Consider the following 22717-nt stretch of genomic DNA (forward strand, 5'->3'; position numbering starts at 1 on the left):
GGCTCAGGTCACGATCTCACGGTTCGTGAGTTCAAGCCCCGCATTGGGCTCACTGCTGTCAGCACGGAGCCCGCTTCAGATCCTTTGTCCCCATCTCTCTCTCTCTCGGAAATGAAATAAAACATTAAAAAAATGAAAAAAAATAAACAAATGGAGGGGCACTTTACAAAACAGCTGGCTTGAATTCGTCAAAAATGTCAAAACGATACGAGAATTTTTTTTAAAGGCTCAGGGACAGTCTAGATTAAAAAGAATAGGACGGCTAATATATTGAATAATTCTTGATTCTATCCTGGATTGAAGCAATGATTAAAACATTTCAAAATATTGTTGGGACACATGGGGACATTTGAACTTGGTCTATATATTAGATAATATCACGATTCGATGTTAGATTTCCTGAGCGTGACATTTATACTGCTGTCTAGGATAATGTCTTTGTGCTTAGAAGACACGTATTAAGACATTAGATAATAACAACTGAATTCTCTGTGAAAATGACTTTCAAATGGCTTGCCAAAAAAAATTTTATGTGAACACGCACACGTGTGGAAGAAAAGGCATAGAGCAAATGTGGCAAAATGGTAGCCATCGACAAATCTAGGTAAAGAGGAAATGCGTCTTCGTTCCGCTATTCTTTCAACTTCGCTGCAAGTTTGGATTTTTTTTTTTAAATAAGAGGAAAATATTACCAGCTGTAAAGAGTGAGTGGCACGTACCGTGTTAACTATTCGTACTAACACTCGCACGTACGTTCTGGGGCCTTCCTTTCTGCAGGCCAAAGAGAAGCTTCTTACAACCCACTTTAGGCGAGGTGCGCTGAGACGAGGGAACTTTCTCAAGGTCACACCACAGAGGTGTTCATTAAAGTGTCCGATAAGCCGAAGCCAGAAAGCCAAAATTTCGGACACCCTTCACCCACTTTCCAGAACTTTCCCACTCAGATGAAAAAAAAAAAAAATCTCCTTCACTTTGACTCCATGGAAAAACCCAAATAAAGGATTCTGTCCCTTTTTGCATTTGGCGGTGGGTGTGACCTGTCGCACAGATTAAAAGGCAGATTCGGGAAGAGAAGCTACCAAAAAAATGAAAATTTTTCAAAACGAGATCAGGTGTGCTCGGGTGGTGGGCTTCAGGTTGACATTGATGTTCTCTGGCGTTTTCCTTTAACTCCTTTGATGTTTGGCCAGGGGGAGAGCCAGAAGGGGGATTAGCGCTGCTATGAATAACTGCCCTCAACCAACAGTTTAGGGAGTCACCGGAACAGAACCACCGCTCGGACTTCAGTGTCTCTCGGCTACACGTTCTCCTTCCCCTCGTTAACCCCGGGTGTCACCGTGTCCTGCAGATGCCAGCCATCTGGCGCCTCTGGGCCACTGGCCAGCTCAGGTCCTTTGGACCCAACCTCAAGCCCGCAGCAAAGTCTCAGTGTGACTTAGGAGTGTGGAGGAGCGGGGACCAGGAGGTCGTGGAACAAATTTGGTCTGTGGCACCAAATACACCCCCACACTGGCTTCCCGTACTCAGGGCTCCGGCGTGGGCTTTTCTCTTGTTTCTTTTAGAGGCGACCACCTTCAAGTGCTTTTGCAACTAATGGCATATGTGTGATTTCACGTGTAACGCGTTCAACAGCAGTTTTAGAAATCTGTTCAGTTTTCCGGTCGGCTTAAAATAACGCCTTGTTGTGGAAGAGATACTGACTGTCCTAGGACACCGAGTCTCGAATGTTCTGAGCTTCTGTAACTCCGGGGTCTTGTCAGACGCAAATCGTGGAGAGCAGAGGGTTGCCTGGGACATTCACAAGACTCCCCGCCAGGGAAAACTACACCCCGAGGAGGACAGTGCTCCTGGCCGTCTAATAGAGGACCTAGAAAGGCGGACTGGTAGAGAAATCTCCGGCTGGTAGGAGATCATGGGATTTCTGTGTGGCCAACACAGAGACACATACACCGGGAAGACGGTAGTTCTCTTTCTGCTTCTCTCTCGGGAAGACAAGTGAGGTATAAGAATGACAGAAGAGAGTGGGCTGGTATACTCATTGTTTATGTAACAGTTGTTCTGAATTACTTAGGTTATTCCCAAAATATAAGGTAGAGATAAATCCTGGAGCACGAGCTAAAGAAATACAACCATCTAGGTCAAATGCCTTCTGTCACTAATTTACTAGTTTAACTACAACTCGGCCAATCAGATCTTCTAATCCCGAGTTGAGCACCGACTCTAAATGCCGTCGTGCAGAAGTCATGCAGACCTGATGGGACACAGAAGCTAGCGGTGGCTGTGCCGTGAGTGTCACAAAGCCTTTGACGAGCTGGTGACAGATACGTTAGCTCTTTTGCGGTTTGTTTTAATCAGACTTCATAGACTCTGGAACTGTCAGTATCGGGAAAAGTCCCTTATGGTTTCCTGTAGAGGAAAAGCAAGGAACCTGGTGGTTCAGGCAGGCAGCACACGACCCTGCCCTCTGTCCCACCAACGAGAAAGAGATTACTTGTGGTAACCGAACAGGGATATGCAGGTTCTTGGGTTCAAATCCCAACCCTACCATTTACTACCTGTAACCTGGCTATGTAATCCCTCTGTGCCTAGTTTTCTCATCTTTAAGATGGGGGGAGGGAATGATACCTCCTCGATGCGAGAGTTCAATTCATTCATACACTTGGAACAGGACACATAAAAAGTGTTCGATCATTGTCCACGCTAGCAGCTGGCTTTAACGACTTAAATTTCCCCCCAGAACTATAGACATTGATGGCATCGCTTCCAACCCTTCTGTATCACTTCGACTCTCTTAAAAACATGTTTTTATCTTCTCTGGTGTTCGCTGCGTATATAACTTAACAGAGACGAGGTCTTCAACAACTGTGGACATTTTCATAAATGTCTCTAAGTTAGGATCCTGGTATCTGGACAACAAAGGTGTCTTTTCAATAAAGCTGAATGCCTGTAATACTAAAGCGGTATTCCATACTCTAGCTTTTTTAGCTCATTCTTTTTGTTTTGCAAAGAAGGGCAAAACCCAGGAAACACACCTTCAGCCCTAAATGATGGCAAAGCTAAAATAGCCACCGGTGATGGCTACCAACACCTGATGGTGGGGCCAGAGCAGATGTGCCTTAGCCCCGTTGCATAGCTTTGCATCCACGAAAATGAATACATTGAAAGATCAGATATGGAGGATGTCCTAAACTAAAATAAAAAGTTGGAAAGCACATACTCTAAAAAAAAACCTGCCACCTCTGTGCATTGCCAGTGCCCAGAGGAGTGCATGGGGTGAACAGGTGTGCAGGGAATGGGTGTTGTTGAAACAGTGAATGACAAGGACTTGGGTAAACACCCTCTGTGTATTATCCCCAATACTTAAAGCAAAAAGGGTAGGATTATTGTCTACACTCTACAGAAACCAAAACTCAGGCTGGTGGAATAACCCGCCCCCGTGGTAAAACCATAACACCCAGCTCTCCGGCTCTAATGCCTTCCTTTCCCATGGTGCCATGCTGCGGGATGGGTTGGAATTCATCTCAAGGTCATGCTGAGTACCAGAGGTAGACTTCCAGATTCGGTTACAGAGAGACCCGGAGGGCACAGCCTCTTCTGCTTTCCAGTGGGTTTCCTTCTGAGAGGATGGCTTTTTCATTTTCCTGAGTTTAAAAGAAATAGATCCTCATTGAAAATTTTCAGGCAATTCAGGAGCGCCTGGGCGGCTCAGTCAGTTAAGCCTCCGACTCCTGATTTCGGCTCCGGTCATCATCTCACGGTGGTGAGAGCGGTCAGATCGAGCCCCTGCCTAGCTCAGCATGGGGCAAGAGCCTGCCCGTCTTGCTCTCTCTCTCAAAAAAGTTTTTTTTCAGGCAATTCAGAAAGACATTTTTAAATTTTATTTTGAGAAAGAGAGAGAGAGAGAGAGAAAGAGAGACACACAGAGAGAGAATCCCAAGCAGGTTCCTCACCATTGGTGCAGAGCTGTATTTGGAGCTCGAACTCACAAACCGTGAGGTCAGGACCTGAGCCGACATCTAGAGTCAGGCGCTTAACCAACTGAGCCACCCAGGTGCCCAACATTGAATTGAATTTTATTTGAGAGAGAGAGCCTGCACGAATGGAGGAGAGGGGTAGCAGGAGAGAGAGAGAGAGAGAGAGAGAGAGAGTCTTGAGCAGGCTCGATGCTCAGTGTGAGCCCCACGCAGTTCTCAGTCCCACAACCCTGGGATCATGACCCGAGCAGAAATCAAGAGTCAGACCCTAAACCCACTGGGCCACCCAGGCACCTCCAGAAAGACATTTTTTTACATTTCTTTTTAATGTTTATTTCCGAGAGAGAGACAGAGTACGAGCAGAGAAGGGACAGAGAGAGGGAGACAGAGAACCCGAAGCAGGCTCCACGCTGTCAGCGCAAAACCCGAGGCGAGGCTCAAACCCACGAACTGTGAGATCGTGACCCGAGCCGAAGTCGGACACTAAACCGACTGAGCCACCCAGGCGCCCCTAGGAGCACACTTTTAAAACATGAGAATGTCCTCTAATCCCGCCGCGTGGAGTTAATATTGTGCTGTATAACCTTCCAGGCGTTTTCCCTGTGTGTGATTGTGTATACTTTGTGGGTTCACAAGGCGGGACCTCTTTTGAAAGCCTGAGGCTGCACCCCGCAGACCTGCCTCCCCATCTGTCCTAAGAGCACAACAAAAGTTCACATGTGCTTTCCGGCACTCCCAACCTCACTGTCCTTTTGTAATGTCACAAGAAGATCGCCATCCCCTACCACCACCCCTGCCTCGGCACAGGTTAGGTGTTTCCACTGCAATAAAATGACCTGTACACTTTGGGCATGGGGGAATGTTCTCTATTTAAAAATTGAGGTACACGATTCTTACTCCGGCTTACTCTCCGCCCCCCACCCCCGTGGCGGATTAAAGGCACCTGCTACAGGGGTAGTGTAAAATTATGGCCGTGGGGATCTATGTAGGGCTTAACTAGGTGTGGGGCTTTTCTAGTATGCAGCACAGACCGAATCAGTCTTTGGATGCATAAAGTAAATTGTGATTTTGGTTTTTTACCTGGCTGAAGTAAGAATGTTTATTGTTTTCCCCTGGCTGTCCTCTTTAATTACAGAGTTTTTATGGAACCACAGCAGGTGGCACTTATTCATGTGATTCACGCCCACGGAGGGATGGTAAAGCCTGGTCCCAGAAGCCGGCCCGGCCTTAGCAAGAAGGTGCTGTGGGGGCTGCACGTCAGGCCGAGACAAACAAAGGGCGGGCTACCTGCTGGACAGCATCTGATGTCCAAAAGGTGGGAGATTTACGATCTCAAGTTCTGGGCCAGACTGCCTAGGTTTCCATCCGCGATTCACTCCTCACTAGCTGGTATGAAATGGGGATGGTAATAGCACAGTGTGATGGCGAATGTTAAATGGGCCAATAAGTCAAGAACTTGCAGCGGTAGCCAACATTGGCCAACATTCAGCCGCTGTTGGGTGGGATGATGGTGCTGATTTTCCTCACCTCGTGCCCTACTCCCTGGCGTCATCGGGAACACAAGGAACACATGCCCGCAGTTCTTTATTTCCATTGCATTGTTTAATCCTGACAACAGCTCTGGAAATATTCTTAATATACTCCTAACCCCTCTTTCAGGTAAGAAAGCTGGGATTCAGAGAGATCAAACTCGTTTAGCATCCCAACACCTAGAGAGTCCTTTCTCTAGAGTAATAAGAAAGGGAGCACTTATGTTTTTTCGAGCGCCTCACTTCCTATGTGCTCACCTAACACACGGAAAGCCACTAAATTCCGTCCAAATATTTATGGCACCCAGCGCTGGTGAGGGTGTGCAGAAACATTCTCTCCGGCACAGCTTCTGTCAAAAAACGGGTGACGTCTCTGCCCTTCACCCCAAGAGCTTCAACAGAAGGGATTTCCCACCCACGTAACCATTGGAACAAACACTATGCCAAGATAAAAGTACCATGATAGTCATGACCACGTTGTAACGCCGAAGTGTGATACCAAAAGAAAAGTCTCTCCGTACGGAACTAGGCAAAGCCTGGTCTACGAACAAAGAGGTATCACGTCACTTTTCTTTATTTTATTTATTTTTTAATTTCAATGTCTAATTTAAGTTCTAGCCCATCAGCATATATGGTAAAATCGGTTTCACTGTAGAATTTAGTGATTCATCACCTACACATAATACCCAGCGCTCCTCATAACAAGTTCCCTCCTTAACATCCATCATCCATTTAGCCCATCCCCACCCTCCTCCCTCCGTCAACATTCAGTTTGTTCTCTGTTGTCTCTTATGGTTTGTTTCCCTCTCTCTTTTTCTCCTTCCCCTATGTATATCTGTTTTGTTGCTTCAATTCCACGTACGAGGGAACTCCTATGGTATTTGTCTTTCTCTGACTCAGTTTGCTTAGCACAATACCCTCTAGCTCCATCCACGTCATGGCCAGTAGCAAGATTTCATTCTTTTTGATGGCTGAGTAATATTCCAGTGTGTGTGTGTGTGTGTGTGTGTGTGTGTGTGTACATTTATCAGTTGATGGACATTTGGGCTCTCTCCATAGTTTGGCTATTGTTGATAATGCTGCTATAAACTTCGGGGTGCAGGTGCCCTTTCAAATCTGTGTTTTTGTATCCTTTGGGTAAATACCTACTAGTGCAATTGCTGGGTCATAGGGTAGTCTTATTTTTAACTTTTTGAGGAACCTCCATACTGTTCTCCAGAGTGGCCGCACCAGGTTGCATTCCCACCAACAGTGCAAGAGGGTTCCCGTTTCTCTGCATCCTCGCCAACATGTGTTGTTTCCTGCGTTGTTCGTTTCAGCCAGAGATACTGTATAGCTTTGAAAAGAATGCAACAGACAGATAGAGAAGGTATCCAAGATGTGTCTTCAGTGTCATTATAATTGTGTATCCGCTCTAAGTTCAAAGAACAGAAATGTCCGTATGGACAGAAGCAGCCAAGGGTCACTTCTGAGAGAACGTGAGAGGTGATTTGGGTCTCAAATACGAAATGGAATTATTTTGGCCGGGCTGAAGAAAAGAAGAAAGTCTGTTAGAGTTGAAAACCCATGGACCAGGGAATAATGTTGTGTAGTGAAGAGACACCTGGTTTTAGAGTTCAAACCCCTGGCTTTGGAGTGGCCTGCGGCAGGGCCTCCTAGAAAATATGGTAGGCTGTACATGGAAACATCCAGATTGGCAGAGAAAAGGGGATACATCCCCAGGAGACTGCAGACTGGCCTACTGGGAGGAGAGATTTCTTTTGAAGTCTCAAGTTCCTTACCTCCGAATCTGGCTAACGAACACCAAATCGTTTCATTGTGACTGACAAATTAGGACTGTTGGACCGAATTGAAGAGAGCTAGGACAGCAGATCGGGTTCCCATCAGACAATTCTTGTTTCAGACAATTCTCTTGTTATAGATAATTTCTTGTTTCTTTCTTAGAGACATGGTTTTTCAACGACCTGGGCTCACATCATTATATGGACATAAATGGTGGAAAGGACTGAGAATCAAGAGCTATTTTAACAGATAGTTGAACGTATTTGTCAAAGCCAATGATTTTTATTCATTTCTACTTGTTTATATGTGTGTGTGTGTGTATGTGTGTGTGTATACACATATATATATACATACACATATTTTTTAAATTTTACAAGGTGACTAATTTTCAAGAAGTGAACTCAGTGATTGGCCTACATGTCCTCAGAAAGTCCCACTGCTTCTCCAATTATCTCATCTGTATCGGGGTCCCATGTGAAACATCATTTGAAAGATCATGGCTGAAAAAAATAAAAATAAAAAGGCACAGCTTGAGATGCTAGCTAATACAGATCCTCCTTGACTTATGAGAGGGTTACCTCCTGATAAAACCATCGTAAATTTAAAATACCCTGAGTCAAAAATGCATTTCATCCACCTAGACATCATAGCTTAGCCTAGCCCACCTTATGCGTACTCGGGATACTTAACGTTAGCCTACGGTTGGGCAAAATCATCTAACACAAAGCCGGTTTTATAAAAAAGTGCCTCATGAGATTGACTGAACAGTGAACTGAACGTGCACAACAGAACAGTCGTAGGGGTATAGAACAGTTGTGCGTCAGTTGCTGGTGACCGGGAGCCACAGCCCGTCGCCACTGCCCAGCATCGGGAGAGAGTACTGTTGACGTATTGCTAGCCCTGCAAAAGATCCAAATGCAAAACTCGAAATACAGCCTCTACTGAATACATATTGCATTCACACCAGCGTAAAGTTGAAAAGCTGTAAGTCGAACCACCATACGTCAGGGGCCGTCTGTAATCCCTAGGCCAGGGTCCCCTACCTGGAGCAGGTAAAAACAGTGAATGGCAGCATCTGGTGTCGCGTGGGTCATTTAAGGCTCCAAAAGAGCTTTTCCTCCCAGATGGAACTTAGATTGAAGAAACAGGGCACCCTTACAACTAACCAAGTTACTGATAAACGTATTTATTAGTAAAGAACTTTCTAAGTACAAAATTGCACTAAGACGCATAAAGGCCTTCACTAAAATGCATAAAAACCCACATCTAGGAAAGTAGCTTGGAGAGCGAACAGAGACAGCACTGGGAAGAGAATGGACTCTGGCAGGCCACTATGTCACAAGCCATGGGACCTCAGACCAATTACGATAGCATTCGGACACCGAGTTTTCTCAACCACAAGGCGCAGAAAATAACGCCCATTTCATGGGTCCGCCGTAAGCCTTTGCCATAATCTATTTATAGCGCCTGACGCAGAGTAGGTTTCAAAAAACAGTGGTCATTATTAGCCAAGTCGCTTCACTCCGAGCGTGGCTTCCTTGACTATACAAGGAAGCCAGTGATTCCTACTAGGAGAATAGATACGAAAAGGATTTCTGAGCTTTAAAGTTCTCTAAAGAGTTAAGATTATTATCAATAATTGGGACATCAACATATAAAGCATTAACTAATACAGAGTTAAATAAAAATGAGGGACTTCTATCTCAAAATATGGTAGGCTGGTAACATGTAAACCTTCCCATCAAAGCCACATAAAATGCAAGGCTCTCGGGGCGCCTGGGTGGCGCAGTCGGTTAAGCGTCCGACTTCGGCCGGGTCACGATCTCGCGGTCCGTGAGTTCGAGCCCCGCGTCGGGCTCTGGGCTGATGGCTCAGAGCCTGGAGCCTGGTTCCGATTCTGTGTCTCCCTCTCTCTCTGCCCCTCCCCTGTTCATTCTCTGTCTCTCTCTGTCCCAAAAATAAATAAACGTTGAAAAAAAAAATTTAAAAAAAAAAATGCAAGGCTCTCAAATCTATAGCTGACCTTGCATGTAAATAAGGAAACTCCCCCAGAGAGTGGCTGAAGATAAGGCTGTTCCGGGGTCAACTTTTGTTCTCTTTGTCCAAGGCAAAACCACATGGGAAGAGGAGACGACGATCTCTTGAGCCACACAAGGTGGAGTGATGATGAATCCAAGACTCCTGCATAAATCCAGGACCATTGAAATTCTATGCTCAGTGGAGAAGAACAAGGGGGAAAAAAATCTACCTACCAACAGAGGAGGCATAAAACAATACTTGCACATATCATCCAGGGTTCTTTGGGGGAAGAAAAGTCTCCTCTGAGAATTCATAACCCCGACCTCATGTGGATTTGGGACTCATGCTTACCCTGTCTGTATCGTCTCCGAAACTCCAAAAGAGAAAGTGAACATAAAATGGCCCCGCGTGGATGGCAAACTCAAGCTCGTAGCAGATGCTAAAAGAAACCGCATCTGGAGGGACAGTTATTCAACACAGACCTCCCGGGAATCCCACAGATGATGCTAAGCTGAGCATAAACTTGAAAGCGAAAAGCATAAGGAGCAGAGAAAATAAGGCAAGCGTCAGAAAAAAGTGAAAAGCGCTCAGCTAGGTGCCTCAGAATGGAGACAACACAGTTGTTGGTCACAAAACTTATAAAAATAAAGTGGGAGGTGGGCCGCTTTAGTCAGAGCGTGAGGGAAGCTTCCCCAAGGGAGGTGACGACGAGGCTGCCGTCTGAAGGCTGGAAACCAGTCAACGGTCGGCCCATCTGGAAGCCGGACCACGAGAGGAAAAGCCTTCCTGCTGGAGCAAACCTGGATCTGTGTGAGGAAGGGCACCGAGGCCAGAACGGCTGGAGCAGGGTCCCGGGGGGCGTGGGCAGGGACGTGACGTCACGGAGAGGCGGGGACAGCTCACGTGGGCCCTGTAGGCCATGCCAATGAGTCTGTATTTTATTCTTCGCGCGATTGACAGCCACGGGTGTGTTTTTAAGCAGTGAATGGTGGGGCTGGACTGGAATCTGGGGAAGACCTTTCAGCCGCTCTGGAAAGGCCAGATTCCAGACGGACCCAAAGAAGAAGCAGGATCCCAGTTTCGACCTGCATCGCGGCGACCCAGCAGAGATGGCGAAAGCCGGGTCAGGGTGGCCACCGCCGTGGCGATGGGAGAAGCGGACACACCCGGGACACAGCTCAGAGGTGGCGCCAGCCCGACTGGACACTGGGGGAGAGATGACGAGAACAAGCAAGAATAATGCCTGAGTCTGGGGCTCCTTCACCTGGGCCCGGTAGAGACCATGCCTGATGGGGGGGGGGGGGGGAGGAACAGGGAAAGACCAGGTCCCTGCGGCAAAGGTGAGGTGCCTATGAAAAGCCTGGAATATTTATTAAACAACCAAGGAGCCAGGTCAAAAGGAAGCTAGATAAACTGCTCTGGAGATGGGTGGTGTGGACAGGGGGTTAAAAGCATGGAGATGATATTTGGAGACCCAAACTCGAAGTAGGTAAGAAGTGTTGGTGGAGAAGAGGTGGGGAGAGGGTTGGGTCAAAGGTTCGGTCCCAGGGGAGCCGCTAATGGGGGAGGCCGAGGGATCCCGAAAGGGCGATGAAGAGGAGTAGCCGATGTTTAGGGGAAAAAACCCGTGAGTGCATTTACAGGAAGCAAAGGAAGCCAGTTTATCAAGGGGGACCACCGTGTGGGAAGCCGCCACAAGGTCAAATAAAATAAGGACAGAATAGTGGTCACTGCGTAGGGCAGGATGGAAGGTGCTGGCGACCTTGACCTGCGCAGTGTCAGTACCAAGGAGGGGGACAAAAACCCCCAAACGTTTATGGTTAGCGCATGAGATTGGAATTTAACGGAAAACAGTTGGCATTGTGATGGCCGTGACCTTGCTCAGAGGAGAGAGAAAGACAGAGAGCAGTTGTAGGAGCCAGAAGGGGGCAGGTGGGGGGCAGGGAGCAGCCGCATACACTGTGAGAAACTAAGGCAGAGGAAATGGGTGCGGACGAAGGTGGGACAGGGGCACTCCTGTCTGATGCTGTGCGGGTGGCCGTGGACTCCTGTGTCTCCGAGGCCAGGGTGGACAGCTGAACCCCACCGGACCAGTTTCTCCTCTCCAGGCTGCACCCCCCACCCCGGTTCAGCTATCCACTTAATCAGTGACTGCCCTTTGTGACCAAGTCAGATAAAAATGGCCAAGGATGCCGCAAGCAAGACAGCCACAAGTCAGGTACTGGTCCGGGCGCTCGAGAACAACCCCCCCCCCCCCCCCCGCCCCGACTCGCTGAGGGATTGGCCGCAGGGAGGGGGGGAACGGGAAGGGCCTGCAGGGCGGTGTGCCTGGAGGGGTGGGCGACAGGAGGGCAGCCCAGTGGGGCGGGGCAGCAGGACCTAAGGGAAGGGTGAGGGGTGAAACCTCAGAGAGGACACAGGGGTGGGGCGGGGCGGGGGGGGGGGTCGAGCAAACTGCGGGCCATTTTCGGGAAATGAGAGCTCTGTATGAACCACGGCAGGGTTTTGAGCAGAGGAATGCTGGGATCTGTTCACCAGGTTGGGGCCTGGCGGGAGACCGAGAACTGTGAAACTCTCAGGGGTCAGGGTGACACCCAAGTGCAAATGTCCGGGCCCTCCTGAGGGTGCTCCGCAGAGCCACCAGGGCGACCTCGAGCGCCCTAAATTTAAGGCGAATTCGATCCAGGCACTTCCCCATTTGAAAACCGGGGTGCTTCCTGCTATGGGTGAGTCCGGATCCTGTAGTGAGAGGCACAGAGCGCCTCCCAGTCTGGCCCAGGCCTCCTTGTGCGGCCTCCCCGGCGGCCTCGCCCCGCGATCTCCCTCACGTGCCGTCCTGCTGCCTGGGTGCTGGGCTTTAAATACTAACGGCATCCCCAGTCCGCAGCGGGTCTAACCCTTCTGAGAAGTCTCCCTGCCCCCCACCCCCACCCCCAGGTCCCTTCCAGGCAGCACCGACCTCTTTCTTCCCAGGGCCAGGCTCTGTAGTGGACCGACCAGGGGCCTCAGAATCAGAATTAGTTTGGGGCGCCTGAGTCACTTAGCTGAGCGTCGAACTTCAGCTCAGGTCGCGATCTCTCGGTTCGCGGGTTCGAGCCCCGCATCGGGCTCTGGGCTGACCGCTGGGAGCCTGGAGCCCGCTTCGGATTCTGTGTCTCCCTCTCTGTCTGCCCCGCCTCCGCTCATGCTCTGGCTCTCTCTCTCTCTCTCTCTCTCTCTCTCTCAAAAACAAATAAACATTTAAAAAAAAAAAGAATCAGAATGAGTTAAAAGCTAAGCACTGGGCATGTTGTTTCAACTCAGCTTCTCACGAAGGTCGTGGGGTCTGTTTGATCGAATTCGTGCCAAGATTAAATAAGATAACATGAGTAACCAGGAAATAGAGGACCAGGCACACAGTAGGTCTTAAAACAGTGTTCCCCTGCAGACCTCAAGCCCCTGTGGGGCACATGATATGGTTATGTCCTATTTATATTACAGATGTCCCATCACTGGCTGGTCCCTGGCCCACAAAAGGCGCTTGATAGACGTTGACCTGAATGTCCTGCCCCTGCCTTCCAGAACCCTGTGTGCAGCAGCCGTGTCCAGGGTAAGACGGGGATTCTAAAGTGGCCCGAGGGGCCCCTATCACAGCAGTCACTTCTCGTCAGCGGCAGGGAGCCCTTACTGTGCGTCTCTAGGGAACATTCATTGATCGTCTCCACGAATATTTTCCTCATTGTTCTCTAGAACTTCTGTCACCGCCTGCCACCCTCACCGCCTGCTCAGCTGTCCTCCCACTGCTCGGCCTTGTTTGTTCTGTCTGCCTCCACCATTTTTCACCACCCGCCACATGGCTCTTCCTCACGGACCCCGAGCTCGGGATTCACTGCTGTCCACAGGCCTCACCAGGGCAACCGGGGCCCTCGGGGTGCCTAAACATCCCTCCAACTGGCACCCTGCCCTCGGCTCCCTGCGAGCCCAGCACTGCTCTGAACCTTCCAGAACATTCACGCTGCCAGCGACCCACCACCAGCCACGCGTGGGTCGAGCCGGTGGTGATCTTCCAAATACAGCGTGAGCGTGCGTGCTTAACCCTAGGGCGTTGGCAGATTTGTAGCGCGGGTCCAGAAGAAGGTATTTTGACCCATTTTTTTCAACCTCTTCTGGGATCAGATGAGGCAGCCCCCAGTGCGGAGGACGGAGCGCGGGCTCTGGAGTCCCACGGACACACGTTTGGGTCCCACCGCCGCATCTCCTCGTGGTGCCTTACCTGCTCCGTAAGTTCTAACACCTCCGTTTCCTCATTTGTAAACTGAGGTCACAAGCGCCTATCCCACAGGGCTAGTACTCAGTGACATTTGTATCTGTCACCTGTGAGGGCATAATAAATCAGCCCCAAACTCAGTGGCTTAAGACAGCAACAGTTGTTCGTTAGCGCTCACGGGTTGTGTGGGTCAGGAATTTGAGAGTGGGCCAGCTGACCTAGAGTCTCTCGTGAGATCGCGGTCAGCTGCTGGCCTGAGCTGGGTTCCTTCCTCGCTCACAAGCCGGGCACCAGCCGGGGCCGGGCCCCTCCGGGGTCACCGGCTTTCTTCCACGATGGATCAGGAGTCCCCAGGCACATGCCCTGAGAGGGAGAAAGAGGTATCAGCTCGACTAGCCTGGCCCCGACGGTCACACAGCATCACTTCCACCGCCTTCTAGTTGTGAGCAGCACGTCACTACTGGGCGCCTGGGTGGCTCAGTCGGTTGAGCCTCCGACTCTTGGTTGGTTCAGCTCGAGCCGCGATCTTCAGGTTGGTGATCTCGAGGCCCTGTCTGGGGCTCTACGCCGACAGCGCGGAGCCTGCTTGGGATTCTCCCTCTCCCTCTCCCTCTCTGCCCCTCCCCTGCTCGCGTGCTCTGTTTCTCTCTCTCAAAAATAAGTAAATGAACTTAAAGAGACGCACACCACCACCAATGCCAGCCCAGAATGAAGGGAAATGAATTAGACCCCTCCTTTTCGGGAAGGAGTGTGGAGAACTTGCCGACATGCTTCAAAAGCCCCGTAGCACGTGGGATGCCCGCCCGTCCGTGAGCAGTGGCACTGGTTTTTGGCCAGATGACTTAAAAACATAAAACCGAAGACTGTCTCTGCCCCACCCTTCTCGTCCTCACCCCACGAAGACATCCGTCCTGTGAGGAGGTAAAGTCACTTGTCCAGCGCGGCAAGAGTTAAAAGGAAGAATGAGAAGAAAATGCAGAAATAGAAATTGTCGACACGTATTCATTGCTGGTTCCACACCAAGCCCCGGGTTAGGTGATTTATCGACATCATCTCTGTGAATCCTCAGGACGACCCTCTGGGTCTCCATCGTTGGCCTCTTTACGATAAGGAGGAGAACGCTACTGCCCACCGATGTTGCCGGAATTGTCCGGGGCCCCACGGCCGGTAAAGGCACAGCAGGGGCGGGGCCCAGCTCGACTGAGCCCCGGGCCTGCGTGTCCCACGCTGTGCCCCCTGCCTAGACAGTGTCAGCTGAGATCAGCAGCCGAGAGGCTTTAGCTTAAGTGTTGCCTCCCCTGGTGGCTATAATTTGAGAAGTAAGCTATCTGAAGGATCAGGTGGAGTAGAACCCGGGAATTTAAGAGGTTCTTGGACCCAGGAGGAGAGAGGCCAGGCTGTTGCTGATGGAGAGAGAGAGGGCAGAGGCTATAGAGGCCCCGCACAGCCAGCCAGGGAGCAGGGGGCTGGTGCGGAGGGCCCGCGGACGGTCCCTAACAAGAGTACCTCGCACCGCGCTGGGCCAGCTCAGCTACCTCAGCGGTGCCCCCCAAACGCCTCTCACCAGGAGAAATTCAGGGGCTTCCCTACTTTTCCTCCACGACGTGGAAACCACTCCCTGTGAGGACGGGCATCCTGAAAAATGTGCTGGGGTAGTTGAACAGGAAGAGGCCACCGAGCAGGGATGGAGATTCAGTCCTCCCGGCCAAGCCCTGGGGGACGCGCTAAGGAGACGGAGCTCATCAGGGCCACCAGAGCCTCGCCTGGCCGCGACCAGAGGCCCAGGCCCGAGAAGTCCTCGCACGGTCAAGATCACGTGTCCTGGAGCAGCACCTCGCGTGGCCAGCCACCCTCCGTCCACACCGCGCCCCCTCCGGTAGCTTCTACCTGGAGCTGGGCTCTGTTGCTGGGGCTCCAGGACCCTGCCCCGGGTGCTGCTCCCCATTCCTGCTGTCCGAACTCTCTATGGCTCGGTGGCCCCCAGAGCACTTTCTCCTTCCTACTGCGGTATGGCCTTCAAAGCATCCCTCACTCAGTCTCTTCAAAGTCAGCCATTCCGAACACACGTGCCAGACTCGGCTCTCGGCACCGGGGATCCTGCAGGGGACAAGAGGGGCCAAGTCCCCGGCTTCCCTGAGCCGAGGTTTTGGGGGCCTTCACAAAAAGAGGGTTCAGACTTGACCACACGGGGTTGCGGGGCGGGGGGGGGGGCGGCGCATGCAGAAGAACCTACCCGTTTGCCCTCGTGCGTCAAATTGAAACGGCAGCCTGCCAGGGTGGATGACACGCGGTGGGTGTGAGACACTGTCCCCAGCGGCGTTGAGCAATGGCTTGGGGCAAGTCGCTTGGCTCTCAGCTGCGATGACTCAGGAGTCACCTCTGCAGCCTGGGAATTCACCTCCACAGACCTTATCTGAGGCAGGAATGTGGTCTGTGCTCGGCTGCTGTCCCCACCACCTGCCTGGGTTTTCCAGGCTGAGGAAGAGAGGGAGAGAAAGTTGCTACATCTCCCCAGAGTACTTCCTCCTGCTCGGACTTCCTCCACGTTTGCAATGATAACAACAACAATAAGCCCGTGAGCTGTCGCAAGTTCTGCCCACACACCTCCCTCGGGAGGTAGGTGTCCTACCTGCTGGCATCATGTGGGGCACCTTGTATTATTACCTCGTGTGGGACATTCTCAGGGTGGGGGGAGCTAGATAATGTAACCGGTTAAGTCAGTAATATGGGAGCTGGACTGGAAGAAAAATATACTGGAGGAAAGCGAATGAGAATTTCGCGTGAATTCCACAGTTAAAGACGCAGGAAATCAAATAAATGGCAGCTGGCCGGCCGGCAGCTTTAGGACATAATCTAACAGGAGATGTACTTTCCCTCTCCTCTCCTCGGCCCTACTCTGGGGGCTGGCGACAAAAGCTCTGATGTGAGGGGCGCCTGGGTGGCTCGGCGGGTTAAGCGTCCGACTTCGCCTCAGGTCACGATCTCACGGCTCACGAGTTCGAGCCCACGGCTCGGACAGCAGCAGAGTCTACTTTGGATCCTTGTTCCCACTCCACCCCTCTTAGAAGCTCTACTCTGAGACATATTCTCTGTGGGTGCCTTTGCTCCAGGAAGGGATACGTTGGGGCCAAGGAGGCAGCTTCATTCAGCCACTCGCGGGCTTTCATAACAGCAAACCCAGCCAGACGTGGCCCCGAGCGACAGGGACCAAATATTCTCGCGCGGTAAGAGTTTCCAAAGCAGAGAAGTTCCAAGGTCACGTAAATGAGCAGCTTAAAAATGTCGTCACGGGCCCAGGTGCTCTCCATGTTCTCTCTCCACCATCCCCAGCTCGTAGGCATTTGTTCTCGTGCTGTCCAGATGGCCACCTCAGTCGCAAGCTTCGGATACCCAACTGGCACAAGGACACGGAGGCACCCCCGTTAACAACAAGAAAAACTTACCTGGAGGGTTCCCCTACCCTAGCAGATGTCCCCTCACATCACACTGGACAGAACTGTGGCGCAGAATTACAGGCAAAAGGACCAGAAGTACTGTGACTAGATTCTCCCACCGCCTGGGGTTAGGTAGGGACCTGTCCTCCCCTGAGAGAATGCTGACCCACACCCGAAGCCAGTCCGTTCTGTCGGCAAGGCAGAATGTGGCTCGTGGCTGTCGGCAGGGAGGCACCCAACAGTGCCAGTAACTCAGCACTCCCACCTTCCCTCAGCCCTGGCACGGATAACCCCATGGGAAAAGGGAGATGATTAATTGGGGAAAAATAAATGTCAACTGGTTGTCCATTTCCGACCTGAGTTTCATTACATTCTGTTTCTAATCACGTAATTTCTGCAACGCTTCATCAGGCAGGTCCAGCAGACAGCTTTCCAAACCCTGCATGTCTTGTCAGCTTGGAAGAAAAGAACAAGCCAAGGTCAGCTGAAGCCTGACCTTTCCCTCCGAGCAGGTTATGGATGTGTCTACCTACTGAGGGCCTGTGTCATGTGTGTGTACCCAGAGTCATTTAGGAGAGGCATCGGAAGCACAGTGCCGGAAAGCTGGGTCTCGTCACTCATCCCCTCTCTGGATGTGACACATCTCATTGCGCAGATAAATGACAAAAGAGCAGAGGAGGCGCTTGACCGAGGTCAGAGAGCCAGTGGCAAAGACAAGATGGCAGCCTCCTGGGATGCCGTCCACCTGTCTGCACAAAACCTCGGGGCTCCAGCTCGGGCCCACCTGACCAAAGAGCCGTCTCGCAATTCAATCAATACCTACAAATAACCAGAGTCCCATGGATACCACAGACCACAAAAATAAGATGGGACAAGATGGGATGATGGGAACGAGGGGTCTGGAGTGAGTTTCCTGAAGCACCGGCCTTCCTCAAAACGCACAGAAAGTGAGCATACCTCACCTTGGAGTTGAATAAAACTGGAGCGAGCTCATCTTCTGTAGCTTCTATGGATAAGTTGCAGGACCCTGGAGGCAGAAGCAAAAAGAGCAGTTAGCGATACAGTTAAAAATAGATAGGATGCTCGACTGTTCCTGGTTCGCACAGGCTCCGAGAACTTCCTTTTGGACACTCTCTCCTTCTCTTCTTCCTGTCAGACACGTTAAGATGCTCCCTTATCACGCGTCAAAAACAACTGTACAACGTGGTTAACAGTCGCATCGTGTTACAGTCGACTAACTAGAGGAAACATTGTGTTTTAATTTACTTAAATATGAATGTTCCTTTTTCCATATTGCAGTTTTGAGTTTACCCGTGTCCCGCATCTCAACCATTTTAAGAGACCCTTCGAAAGCTCCAAGCCCAAGGCTCTATGCCGTCAGCAGTGCATGGTTAGAGTGAGAATCTATAGATGTGTCGATCACCTAATTCCGCACAGAGGGAGCCATGAGAGTTGGGTTGAGGAAGGGGACTATCACACCAGTCACCTACTTTAGCACCTCGTCTAATAGGACCAGGTCACATCCGTGTAGTACTTTGTCCCTTTCCCAGATCTTCCGTGTACCTTATTTCGTTTCATTCTCTTCAACAGCCCCGTATATAGACGCTAAATCTGTTTTAGTGATAAGGGAGCTTGGATTCAAAGAGGTGAACTTGTTTAATATCACATGACTAGTAAGGAATTGCTTACTATATTCTAAGGAATTACGTATTGGTAAGTAATTCAAAGGAATTACGGAATGGTCTTAATACCCCAATACCTGTGCACCTTGGACCATGACTTCACTTCCTTGTTGACAACCAGCTCCTGAGTTTTCTCCTTCCTGATGGGGAAGGGGAAGAATTAGACGGCCCCACTTGTCTTAGAAGCATGGGACCCCAGCTGCTCTTGGTGGAACGCATTCTGTCCAATAAAATAGAGCCCATCAGAAAGATCTCAACTGTCGTTAACACGTTATTTCTCTTTGGTCTGATTTTCTCTATGGTGAGCACCAGAAGGGTTGGCCTTGTAGGTGGTGTGGGAACCTGGAAGTAAGATCTGAGCCCTTTGGCCGACACCGCATTGGAGCGGGAAGCCTAAGGGAGAGAGGCTTCAGGTAGCCGCAGGTCTGCTACGCGATTAAGGGAGATCCCCAACGTAAGCCAAAAAGCACCCTCTTCTGGGTGGTGTCGTCAACATGCCACGATGGGAATGGTCGGAAACACAACAAATCAACACTTTGACCCGAGACCTGACCCCCCCAGGAAGAAGGAAGCAGTTTGAGAGTGCTGGTTAAGAGAGCATTTGAGGCAATCAACCTGGCTTGTGTCACGGCTATGCTAACTCCTGAGAATTTAAGGCCTGTTGTCTGTGACCATGCCCCGGCACGAAACAAACGCCAGCACATGCCTGTGGAATGAAGCCCTAAATCACAGGGGAGGAAGGCAGGGCCTTCTCCCGTCCGTCAGTCCTGCCTCCGGATTCCACTATTACCCACTGATACTGGGAAAGTGTGAGACAGCGGTATTCTGGAACATACAATTGGCTTGTTTTGTTTTTGTTTTCTTTCTTTTTTTTTTTTTAACTAAAGGCAAGGCCAAAGCCTTAGGGGCCTCACACAGGATGGCTGGGATCTTTCTGACGGGCTCTATTTTATTGGACAAAATGGCATTCCACCAGGAGGGGCTGGGGCCTCTTGCTTCTGGGATAAGCGAGATCACCTAGTCGGAGTGAGACATCACTGGCTGGAGTTCATTGGGTCCAACTTGCTCGTTTGAACAGAATAAGATCAAATGTCTCTCTCAAGGTGACAGGCCCCGACTCCGAACTCTAATGCGCCCGCCCACAACCTCAGAAGCACCCAAGTTTTCTCTACACGGGCTTTGTGCGGCCTTGTTCTTCTTCCTCTTCCGCGGTTGGTATGACATTGGGGAAAGGCCTCCACCCCTACAAAGAAACCGAAAGCTTGGGAAAGGACCATGACAGCCAGGGTCCCCGGCGTTTGCACAAGTGTGATGCCAACGATACAAACATAGGATGGGCACGGACAGGCCATCCCCGTCGGCCGCTCTATTCCTGGGGTCCTGGAACAATCCCGCCGGGAGGAGAATCTCCATATTCTCGCTCACCTGTTTGCCTGGCCAAACCTCGCTAACGGTTCACAAACTCTTCTGTGTCCTCAGCCCTTGGCCACTTTGCACGCAGTGTGATATGTCAGACAAAGGCCAGAGGGGAGGGTATCCACATCGTGGCTGATTGTTCGAATGCGCTCTTTCTGCCATCCCCAATATCTGACTGTTTAAAGTCCTTGGGGACAGGGAGCACTTCATACGCTTTTGCAGCCACCACGGCATCCTTCGTGGTGCTGGGCATGGAGTAGAAGCTCAGTGAATGCGTGTTTACTTTGAGTCACTCTGGTTGAGCCTCCAGAGGCCGGTTCAATGGAAGATGAGTCATATCTGAAGGTTTCACAATTGCTCCCATCAGAACTTCCTTTGAAAACATTCTTCAAGTTCTCCTTTGAAGGCCATTTGAATATATTAATAGTGCTAATCCTGAGATGCTAACTCCCACACCGGACACAGTAGAATTCAGAGCAGGCACCACTCTTTCAAAAGCTCCGAGGTTTCAGAGGAAACCAAACACTCGTCCCTTCTTCCTTCTCAAGGACACGGTCCTCCCTTCACCCTGGAAGTGATGGCACCGAGTTTCTGAGACGGGGAGGAGGAGTTGTCCCTATGCATTGTCCCCCCTGTACTTCTCACCTCACTTGGAATAAAATCCAAAACCTTTCTTATGCTCCTGCTCACTTCTCCAATCTTACTTCCTGTTTCTCTATTTCCCCCACCCAGTCCCTGCCCACCCCCCCCCACCTCCATAGTCCAGCCACAGGACTTATCTTAATTTCTTAAACACACGGGTCTCTTCGAAGAAGTCTCCCTGCCTGGAAAGTTTTTCCAGGACTGATTCCACAGCCCTCAGGTCTTGTTTTGAATGTGACCTCCTTCCTTGACCACGGAAATACAGGAAGCTTGCCCCTCACCCTCTGTCTCCTTTGTATTATCTACGTTTTATCCTTGAAGCACTTACTCGGATTTGTAATTGAGTATTTTGTTGCCTTCTTGGCCTCCCTCAGTAGCCTGGAAACCCTTGAAAACACAGGCCACGTTAATTTTGTTTCTAACTATGTCTCTAACGCCAGCACCGAGCTTGACTCCAGGGAGGACCTCAATAAACCCTTGTTGAATGAATGAATGAATACTTTAAGAGAAATTTATCCCTTGCTCTCTGGCTCTCCGTCCTATTTTTTTTTCTTTTTTTTTTTAACCTCAGATCCCTCCTGGACGCCAAGAATCATTTTTTTTTCCAATCAGGGGACTCTAAAACCTCGAGGGGTGCAGATAACTTAGGTTGGGGGCGGGGGAGGGAGGGAATTAATTCCTATCAGCAGAAGAAGGTATGAAATGTACCATGAATGAAGAAAAATGTACAGACCACAGATCAGGAGTCAGGGCAAGCTCAAGAGCCCCGTTTCTGGGGCAGAAATATGTCCTTACAACCTAAAGAAACTACTCGTTTTAGAGCTAGCCGGGTCTCAGTAGGTGACAGATCATAACTTCTATCAAACGTAGGTCACGTGGGGAAACTGTGGGAAAACTGTTTCCTCCTCTACCCACAGAACACTTCTGTACTCCAAATGTATTGGGGCTTTTCCCCACAACCAAGCGATTCTCCAACAGCAGCTGGGTGTCCTACAACCGAACCCAATTCTGACACTATTTCCCTAGAGACAGCATCAGATCCCACAGGTGAAGACCTCATCCCCACAGAACTGCTCCCCCTGCGGGTGCCGGTCTCGGGTCCCACGTTGTCCCTTGTACCCTGGCCAGCTATAAACCGGAGAGTCCCGTGACCCTCCCACCCCCGAGTCTGATCATTTGCTACAACGGCTGACAAGCGCTCAACACAAACAAGCAAACAAACAAACAAAACAGTTTACGATGACTCATTACAAAGGGTATCGAAAGATGGCTTGCATCTTCTGAGATGTGTAAACTGAGCACCAATTTACCCCTGCTTCCATTGTAGCTTTCCATGGGATCCAAATTCAGGTGTCCTGGAACCACACGTCCTCAACAGACCTCAGCTCAGCTCGGTGTGTGTGGACGGAAGAAAGCTGGCTCAGCACGGTTTTCCCCGAGTGCTCCATTTTCCATAGTACCGGGCACAACTATGTGCTGCACCATCACTGGGGCTCTGTGGTTCCCGGTGGTGCCGGGGGAATGTGCAGGCAATTGAACCTACTTGCTGTCCCATCGTTGGCTAGCGGTCTACTTGTGACTGAATCTCCCCTGCCTGCAAGCCTAGTTCTCCCGTAGGCAGATTTATTGCAGATAAGACTGATAAGTAGCTAGATCCTTCGTTCATGTCTCATACTAACCCTGTGATCTTGGGAAAGTTATCCTCTGGCTGGCTCCGTCTCCTCATCTGTAAAGTGAGGATATTCGTATCTGCCTCACAGAGTGAACGATCATATGCGAAGCACGTAGAAATGCTTAATAATAATTAGTGCTCCAGAGAGGACAGTTGATGTGACCAATATTTCTGTACCGGTGTTTTAAAGTTAGCTCCTGGAAAAGCAGGACACTGAACTCACGTTATTCCCGTGTCCCAGGGGCCAGGACTTGAACTCCCCTAGCAGGTACTGTCTGCACCATTCAAATTCTGCTTTCTTGTCACCCCGTTGCTCGCTCT

The 22717-nt window shown here is 50.4% G+C and overlaps 1 long non-coding RNA gene across 1 annotated transcript; it reads right to left on the reverse strand.

Moving 5' to 3' along the window:
* Positions 1-7472: 7472 nt before the first annotated feature.
* Positions 7473-19392, reverse strand: LOC122475819. Its single transcript, XR_006295312.1, has 3 exons — positions 17947-19392; positions 9309-9466; positions 7473-7785 (listed from the first exon to the last, which is right to left on the reverse strand). It is a non-coding gene; the product is annotated as an uncharacterized LOC122475819 (long non-coding RNA).
* Between the last annotated feature and the right edge of the window lie 3325 nt (positions 19393-22717).

The sequence above is a fragment of the Prionailurus bengalensis genome, chromosome E4 (genome assembly GCF_016509475.1).
Source record: "Prionailurus bengalensis isolate Pbe53 chromosome E4, Fcat_Pben_1.1_paternal_pri, whole genome shotgun sequence".
NCBI classification, from domain to species: domain Eukaryota; kingdom Metazoa; phylum Chordata; class Mammalia; order Carnivora; family Felidae; genus Prionailurus; species Prionailurus bengalensis.